Here is a 10,402-nt window from a genome sequence, read left to right on the forward strand (position 1 = left end):
TTTGACAAAAGAGAGCCAACATGCAGATATTGCACACACACCTGTATGTATGAACATTTTGATTGAAACATGATTTTACATTTACGCATTTCATGCATTTTATTAGATGCTTATCCAAACGACTTACATGACATAATTAGGATCAATACGATGTGATAACTCAAGAAAAGTACAATTACATTTGATATTCCATCCAATACATTTTATTTGTCTCCAAATTGCACAATTATACACAAATGTAAAAGAGGTATAAAATTCCGTTTTTTTTTTTTTTCTTCATATTCAACTATGTTATTCACTTAACTAACACGAGTTGATACACACCTCTCACGTTTCAATGCATGCACTCACTGGCTCTGGTGAGACAAAATAAAACGTGGTGCATTTCTAAGCAGGTAAGAGGGATAACTATATTGTGTGGCGGAATAACAATTGGGAGCAGACCTCTGGATCACTAGATCCAAAACAGGCAGTCCAAGTTCCAGTCAAACAGGCAGACAGACTATTCTAAAGTGTGAGGTAAAGACACAGCAGGAAAAAAACAGACGGAAATCAGAAAACTTGAAACACTAAAAAACAACAAACGTATGTAAAATGTATATATATTTATAAACTGGCCAGCAGGGGGGGCAACAGACAGTCCTACCAGATATTGAACTAGAGGGAGAGTCTGAGAGATGCCACAGTCCTGAATGAGTCTGTACTTTGCATTGCTCAGATAGTAGGTTCTTCTGACAGCCAGAGCCTGGGTCACAGTAGTGATCCAAATTAGGTTGTTCAAGGAGAGTAGCTGTGTGCACATCCCACCTTGCAGGTGCAGGACAAATGGAGAGTAATTATGGAAGAAAAAGTAATGTCCGCAACACTGATAAATGCTCCCGGTTTAAACTGGATACTTGTAACTGTATCCAGTTTAAACCGGGAGCATTTATCAGTGTTGCGGACATTACTTTTTCTTCCATTTTTTTTTTCTTCCACAAATGAGGTTGTTGCCCTGACGTCTGCATTCATGACACTGTCAACATGATTCTCTTTCTCTTTAGTATGTAATGGATGGCAGCTAGCATAGCTATGTGTGTGGATGGCAGCTAGCATAGCTATGTGTGTGGATGGCAGCTAGCATAGCTATGTGTGTGGAACGCCGACGCTTCGAGAGCAGTGCTGGCATGACAGCTAGCAGCTCAGGCTTTTAGCTCGACCGTCAGCGCGCTCCACACCCGATCCCAGGTGCTGCTGGTTTGGGGGGTTAGACTCCAGGCGTATTTAGGGCTGAACACAACGCAAGTTATACAATACATAGCCTTTCTTATAATATATTGTCATATATTGTACTGAAAGCTCTTTTGTCTCTGGCATAGCCTACTCTAAAACAGAATATTTATTAAAAGTGACAAGAAAAAGCTCCATCAAAAAGAAGTTCTCAGGTGGTGTATCTGGTCTTGGTTTAATCCCTGGGCATGATGTGGACAGTGGCATATGTCACACTGTCTTCATGTTGCGTCTGAAATGGGAGTGGAATGACCGTTAGTGATGACCACATGATACATTATGCAGCCCACTCGGCTCAGACTGTGTACTCATAGAAGTGTGTGTGTGTGTTTGAGAAGGCTTGTGTTCAGACTGTGTACTCACTGCAGGAGAATGTGTGTGTGTGTGTGTGTGTGTGTGTGTGTGTGTGTGTGTGTGTGTGTGTGTGTGTGTGTCTCTGTGTGTGTGTGTGTGTGTGCGTGCGTGTGTGCGTGCGTGCGTGCGTGCGTGCGTGCGTGTGTGTGTGTGTGTCTCTGTGTGTGTGTGTGTGTGTGTGTGTGTGTGTGTGTGTCTCTGTGTGCGTGTGTGTGTGTGTGTGTGTGCGTGCGTGCGTGCGTGCGTGCGTGCGTGCGTGCGTGTGTGTGCATGTGTGTGTGTCTCTGTGTGTGTGTGTGTGTGTGTGTGTGTGTGTCTGTGTGTGTGTGTACTCACTGCAGGAGGGAGGGCTTGAGGTCGAGGGTGGTGGGCAACAGCAGCGTATGTCACATCTCCGGCCTCCTTCTGTGCAGAAATACAAACTTAGTACAACTGACCACACGAGGCACTCTAAACACCTTTGTCTGTCTCTATATCTATAAAACAGGCCAGGCACTCTAAACACCTTTGTCTGTCTCTCTCTATATCTATAAAACAGGCCAGAGAAACTAAACACCTTTATCTGTCTCTATATGCATAAGAAAGGTCAGGCACTCTAAACACCTTTGTCTGTCTCTATATCTATAAAACAGGCCAGAGAAACTAAACACCTTTGTCTGTCTCTATATGTATAAAACAGGCCAGGGACTCTAAACACCTTTGTCTGTCTCTATATCTATAAAACAGGCCAGGGAAACTAAACACCTTTGTCTGTCTCTATATCTATAGAACAGGCCAGGGAAACTATTAGAAAGAATAGTGTGAGGGTGGAAGATGTTTATCCATAATGACTGGGTTATTCTATTTATTTGTAAATGTCACGTACATTTAAGATGCCATTTTAAACTCTCATATAACTATTACATTTAACTTTGGTGTTACATCTAACACCATTGAACTTTACATTATATGTTGTGATTTTGAGGGCAAATAACTTCATTATGTGCCGAGATAATATCAGCATGTAATGATACACTTACACTAAAACTGTGATACAGAGACTCACATGATCAACCGGTGTTATTGCATCATTCAGTCATCTTTTCACACTTGAGATAAAGAGGGGAATCACCATGTATGAAGATGCCCCATAGGGGGCGCCAAACACCCTACACTATTCTGGAGAGTATTCAGATAGATTTTCCAACACTCTAAACCCAAATTAGTTGTCATTACTAGATCATTGCGTGGAAACCGATTGCCTTAAACCATTCTAGTTTTGGCAAAACATAAAACTAAACATGTTAAGTTGTGTCAACAAAGAATCTTATGTGGATGCTGTAGACCAATTAAGCTACATTAGTAGTCTGTACTTAAAATCTTTAGTTCATTTGAATGATCTGTTTCAGGAATTGCAGTTTTATAAATAAATAAATATTATAGGTTAAGGTTTGAATATTAAAAAGGCTCATTAAAATAGGCTAAACTAAGTTCTGTATTGTTGTTTCATGTTGAGATTATTGTATTAAATTAATTGTTTTATTCAATGTTGAAGAGAAAGAATTCATCTCAATGTAGGAATGTTTTTTATTATTGATAAATTAACAACCAGCATCAAAACTCGTAAATAGTTCACATCCAATGTATCTCCCAGATGAAGAACCTATCAAACAAAAGAACACAAGAAAGCAAACTGTTAGCTGCTAGTCCATGATCGTTTACTCCGTTAAAACAAGTCTGCTAAATCATCACCATGAATGTACTTCAGCTAACGTTAGCCAAAAGCTAACCAACGTGTGCAACTGTCTACAGACAGAAACACCAATTTAAATGATAAAGTCTGAGTTATGCTAAACCTAAAGCAGCAAGACAAGTACATTTACACAAAAATACACGTGTTAAAATTATAAACTATGATCTGCCATACACACCAATTTGAATGTTAGGGTAGCTATGAGCTAACATCTAACCGAAATACCTAGCATGCTAACAACCAAGCCAACTTTACTGGAGTTTTCTCACAGTTTGTAGGCTAAGTTAATCACACAAACGAACATTTAGGTAACTATCTGTCAACTGAACAGTATTTTGGATAATTTCATCATAATTTGTCACAAAGTTAATCAGAAAGTTCACCCACCATTTAATGTTGTAACAGCAGCAAGATGAAGATACAGAGTGATTCAGACGTGTTTGAGTCGGGAAGAACGGTTGGTGGCATGGTGGGCAGAATTTTGATTAGACCCCTCCTCCGCCTTGCAAAAACATAAACTTTATAGTTGTCTACACTTAACATGATCAGTGCACTGCATATTTCTCTTAAATATTACAATCAACTAATTTGTTTTAGTTATGACGGAGAGTTTTCGCAAAACGCACAAACATTAGTAATGACAACCTAAAAGATTAATTAGAACTAAATCTGGGTTTAGAGTGAATGAAGAGCCTCAACACTTACTGTAAAGAATCCTCCATAGGGATGCATGGGTGTAGTTTGTTACATCAATATGGCAGTTGCCTACACATAATCCCGCCCCTTTCTATAATGTACAGTAATTTCTAGTGTATTAGTTGCAGGATAGTGTTTTAGCAAGTTAAAAGAAACAAAACCATATTAATACCATATTAACTGCCCCATGTATTAACCTCATAGCTGAGGAAGTTTTGCAAAATCATTGTATAAGCCGCAGGCCGGCTAATAGATGGGAAATTACAGTAAGCACCCAATAGCCCCAGATACTCACAGGGTCACCCAGCTCAGCAGCAGGGGTTGCAGGTGTGTTCACAGCGTAATAGAGGACAGTGTCGGCACGCTGAGTCTGGAGCAAACACAGTTAGTGAGAGGGTGTCATGGTGGCATTTAAACAGCACATGGAGTAAAGATCCTTTGTTGTGATCACATCCTCACCTCATCACCAGGCTGTACGCTGGCTACAGATGGTTTCACTGTGGAAGAGAGGGCAGCATCTGCAGCACCCTGGAACATGAATAAAACAAGTGTGAATTAGGAGTCAACAGTGTAGCACACTGGAGCATGAATAAAACAAGTGTGAACAGACAACTGTGTAATTGCAAGTACTACCTTCCATAAGCCTGTCCTGAATATCTTACAAGAGTGAGAATAATGTTCGAGGAGGATGATTTGAATAATGTTTGGTCCATGATGACATGACATTTAAAGGGGGATTGAGGCGATCTTTCACAGATCTCTGTTTCTCAAGTTCATCGGCTACTTTTGATACAGAAAAAAAAAACCTGTCAACAGTCGGTTTTACCTAGCTTGAGTTGCTTCAGCCAACAGCTATTGCCCCAGAGTGAAAAATCACCTTTGTTTGCCTTTGAGTCAAGTATCCCAGTTTAGTCTTCAATTGTTGATATCAGACTGATATTACCAACTATACTCACTGTGTTCCTCTGATATCACACACTATACTCACTGTGTTCCTCTGATATCACACACTATACTCACTGTGTTCCTCTGATATCACACACTATACTCACTGTGTTCCTCTGATATTACCAACTATACTCACTGTGTTGCTCTGATATCACACACTATACTCACTGTGTTCCTCTACTGATATCACACACTATACTCACTGTGTTCCTCTGATATCACACACTATACTCACTGTGTTCCTCTGCTGATATCACACACTATACTCACTGTGTTCCTCTGATATCACACACTATACTCACTGTGTTGCTCTGATATCACACACTATACTCACTGTGTTCTGCTGATATCACACACTATACTCACTGTGTTGCTCTGATATCACACTATACTCACTGTGTTCTACTGATATCACACACTACTCACTGTGTTCTACTGATATCACACACTATACTCACTGTGTTCCTCTGATATCACACACTATACTCACTGTGTTCCTCTGATATCACACACTATACTCACTGTGTTGCTCTACTGATATCACACACTATACTCACTGTGTTCCTCTGATATCACACACTATACTCACTGTGTTCTACTGATATCACACACTATACTCACTGTGTTCCTCTACTGATATCACACACTATACTCACTGTGTTGCTCTACTGATATCACACACTATACTCACTGTGTTCCTCTGCTGATATCACACACTATACTCACTGTGTTCTACTGATATCACACACTATACTCACTGTGTTCCTCTGATATCACACACTATACTCACTGTGTTCTGATGATATCACACACTATACTCACTGTGTTGCTCTAATATCACACACTATACTCACTGTGTTGCTCTGATATCACACACTATACTCACTGTGTTCTGCTGATATCACACACTATACTCACTGTGTTCCTCTGATATCACACACTATACTCACTGTGTTCCTCTGATATCACACACTATACTCACTGTGTTCCTCTGATATCACACACTATACTCACTGTGTTCCTCTGATATCACACACTATACTCACTGTGTTCCTCTACTGATATCACACACTATACTCACTGTGTTCCTCTGATATCACACACTATACTCACTGTGTTCCTCTGATATCACACACTATACTCACTGTGTTCTGATGATATCACACACTATACTCACTGTGTTCTGCTGACATCACACACTATACTCACTGTGTTGCTCTGATATCACACACTACTGTATACTCACTGTGTTCCTCTGATATCACACACTATACTCACTGTGTTCTGATATCACACACTATACTCACTGTGTTCTACTGATATCACACACACTATACTCACTGTGTTCCTCTGATATCACACACTATACTCACTGTGTTCTGCTGATATCACACACTATACTCACTGTGTTGCTCTGATATCACACACTATACTCACTGTGTTCCTCTGCTGATATCACACACTATACTCACTGTGTTCCTCTGCTGATATCACACACTATACTCACTGTGTTCCTCTGATATCACACACTATACTCACTGTGTTCTGCTGATATCACACACTATACTCACTGTGTTGCTCTGATATCACACACTATACTCACTGTGTTCTACTGATATCACACACACTATACTCACTGTGTTCCTCTGACATCACACACTATACTCACTGTGTTGCTCTGATATCACACACTATACTCACTGTGTTCTACTGATATCACACACTATACTCACTGTGTTCCTCTACTGATATCACACACTATACTCACTGTGTTCCTCTGATATCACACACTATACTCACTGTGTTCCTCTGATATCACACACACTATACTCACTGTGTTCCTCTGATATCACACACTATACTCACTGTGTTCTGATGATATCACACACTATACTCACTGTGTTCTGATGATATCACACACTATACTCACTGTGTTCCTCTACTGATATCACACACTATACTCACTGTGTTCCTCTGATATCACACACTATACTCACTGTGTTCTGCTGGGGGGTTTCTCCGCCTGCTGATCTTTCTGCTCATCGGGCACATAAGAGTCACACAGGGAGTTATGAAACAGACGTATGAATCATGAACAACTGAAAGGTGAAGTAGAGTCACAATAGCACTACTGGCCATTGTGCCATCCATGTAATCTCAACAAATAATCCCAAATGCTTTACTGATGTAAAGGATGACACACTGAAGTACATCTTTCTAATATGCAACATTATTTGATAATTACATGATTATTATTCAAACCGTTTCTGTTGTGCCTCCATATAAATCTAGTTCTAGAACTAGTAGCACAGATACTCACTCTGTCTTGTCCTTCTCCGTCGTACCATGAGAAGAGTTAAGATCAGACAAACAGCCAGGCCAGCCACCACAGCACACAGGGGGATGAACGGGAAACCTGTGAGATGGAGAACATTTATAAATATGTCTGTGTGTGTGTGTGTGTGTGTGTGTGTGTGTGTGAGATGGAGAAGATTTATATGTGTGACGGAGAAGATTTATGTGTGTGTGAGACGCGGAACATTTATATGTGTGTGAGATGGAGGAGATTTATGTGTGTGAGATGGAGGAGATTTATGTGTGTGAGATGGAGAAGATTTATGTGTGTGAGATGGAGAAGATTTATGTGTGTGAGAGATGCCAAGCTGTGGCATTCATACTACATCTGGGCCTATGCGCCTGAACTGGAATTTGATTCACACCTGTGGACAATTCCGAATCCTGAGGGGAATTCTATGAAGCAACGTTACCGGCTTATCCTGTTAACTTTGGGTTAGCCGATGATCTCCAAAGGAACATTGTACTGCATTGCTTCTGAAATGACAGACCCTCGGTAACCCCCGAAATGACCTGTGTAAGCCAGTAGCCGTGCTTCATATACCCCACCCAGTCCCATCTCTCTCACACACCCATTTGCTGTGAATCTCTGCTGTCCTTCTGAACTTCAAGCGACCTCCAGAACTGAGGAGTGATGTGATTAAGAAGTGATCAGGGCTGATGTTTTTATTGCTGTTTTGAGAGTGGGATTCTTACTGGTTTGCTCTGATGTTGTAACTGCTGTTGCTGTTGCTGCAGCTGTTGCTTCTATTGTGGTGGTGGTGGTGGTGGTGGCGGTGGTCATTTTTGGTGTTGATCTTGCTGTTGCTGTTGCAGAAGTGAAGACATGTGATTCTAGGATGATCATAGTCATTACAGCAATTACCAGGGTAGCAGTCAGTAGAAATAGTTAAGCACTTTTTGCATAGTACGATAAATGTCATATCAGAAAAAAAAAATCTGGAGAAAACTATATTATGTACAACAGTAGTCTAACTGGATGATATGTCCATCCTATAGATTCTTCAGTGAGGAAATCCCATAAGCACTCACTAGCCTCTCCAACGGTGTGGGACGCAGATGCTTGAACCTGCCCTCCTGCGGTTAACTGGCATCTCCAGGTCCTCTGGGTGTGAACGGGGAGCCTCAGAGTCAGACTAACGTCACAATGAGTTACTCTGCCAATCATGACGTCATCTGAGCTCTTCTGCACGACTCCTCTCTCATTCAGCCACTGCAGATCAAGACGCCTCTCCTGAACTAAACGGTCACAGTCATCAGTGGTGTTCAGGAGGCAGAAGATCGTCACATCAGGAGTCAGTCTTGAGACAGCTACAAAACAGAAACACTTTATCTCTGAGTGTGCTGAAAAGACACTTTAAGCCTGTTTCAGACACACAAGGAGACTCTATTAACAGCAAACCCCAGAGAATTGATATTTGATCAATTGTATGTAGTGGTTTATCTGTAGAATATCTTAATTTATACATTCACTGCATGTGCATATCTTAGCTGTATAATGTCCAGGGTCAGTGCAATTTAAATTATCAACTGTAAGTGAGAAAAAATAAATGAATGATATTAATAATCCAAGAAGTATAAATGTATTTCATTACAATGTTCACAAGTTTAAATCTGTATAGCGCTGTATAGCGCTAATAGTTCCAGATTATCTAATGATCTGACATAGGGCCTACTCACTGTAAAAAACTGCATCCTGTCCATGTTTCTTTCCGTTGGGGTATTGCTGACAGGTGTAGATAAGTTTACATCTGAAACTGTAGTGCTAATGATCTAATTACCTGGCTGACATTAGCCTGGTCATACCAAACCCTTCTACTAATATAGTATAGAGGGTCTGGACCTACTCCATTCAGAATCGATTTCATGCAGGAGGCGTGAACTCTGTTGAAGTTTGAAACGATTGGGCCTGATTTTACCCAATCGCTAACGTTTGGTCGTGACAGCTAAAGACTACAACGCGCATATGCTCCATGTCATCGTTAACACCCGCCTCCCCCCATCCCCCCCGTTCGCTGATTGGTCCGGTGGAATGCATCCTGAGAAATCGAGTTCAATGGGATCAGACCCAGACGTAATGGTGAAGGGAAATGAGAATTGAGCGGAAGCTTACGGATGGCTATGCCAGGCTAGGCTGACACACTTACTGTGAAGAACTGAGAGGTGGACTGGAGCATCATCTCCATATTTATCTCGTCCATTTGGGAACTGCTGACAGGTGTAGAGTCCAGCATCCTCAATAGTGACATCAGTGATGTGGAGAGAACAGTTAGGGAGCAGACTCAGTCTCTCAGCTCTGTGTGTGTTGTCTGGTCTGATCTTCCCCCCGGTGACTTCCTCAATAGCGGCTATTGATCTCTTCCTGTTGTAGATCCATGCGGTTGATGAGCAGTCTGCGTTACCATGGCGCACATTATCACAGGGCAGGGTGGCAGTCTCTCCTTTAGTAGAGAACACAGCTGGGTCTCCATGGACATCTGGACAACACACTCAATATCACTAATTGATACAGTAAAAGGGATTTTGCTCAAACATTATTTGAAATCTTTTTACAACACTACAACCATTCTTCCTTACAAAACTTGAATCAATGTGAATATTTTTCAGGGCATTATCAGGTGGGTATCTGTGTAAAGAGTAGAAGCTAAATTGATTACAAATTATCTGTATCGTAAGTTGAATGAAGCAGTGTGTTTATTCTGGTTACGGTACTCAAGATATGTAAATGAAGGCCTGCTCAGTTACATCTATATCCTGCTTAACTGTTAAATGGTAAAACTACAGTACTGTGTAAATGCTTAAATGTGCTATATGGCATTTTATAACATTCTAAAATGAGCTGAAAATCTCAACAACATATGAAGAAACAGATACTTTCATATGATGTCCAAAATGCTCTGTGCTATCCAAAAACCCACTTATGCTGCCGTCTTAAATTCAAGTCAATCGAAGAGTGCTGTGTGTCTGTGTTCAAAACAACTCCACATACATGTAGCTATTTTAAAATATATGAAACTTGTTGAGTCTCACCTTGCAGTAGCAGCAGCA

General features: G+C 40.8%; 1 long non-coding RNA gene across 1 annotated transcript; it reads right to left on the reverse strand.

The window, feature by feature from the left end:
- Positions 1 to 8,098: 8,098 nt before the first annotated feature.
- On the reverse strand, positions 8,099 to 9,539 carry LOC134097339 (uncharacterized). The gene is made up of 3 exons (XR_009940908.1): positions 9,502 to 9,539; positions 8,387 to 8,665; positions 8,099 to 8,161 (listed from the first exon to the last, which is right to left on the reverse strand). It is a non-coding gene; the product is annotated as an uncharacterized LOC134097339 (long non-coding RNA).
- Between the last annotated feature and the right edge of the window lie 863 nt (positions 9,540 to 10,402).

This window comes from Sardina pilchardus, chromosome 12 (genome assembly GCF_963854185.1).
Source record: "Sardina pilchardus chromosome 12, fSarPil1.1, whole genome shotgun sequence".
Lineage (NCBI taxonomy): Eukaryota > Metazoa > Chordata > Actinopteri > Clupeiformes > Clupeidae > Sardina > Sardina pilchardus.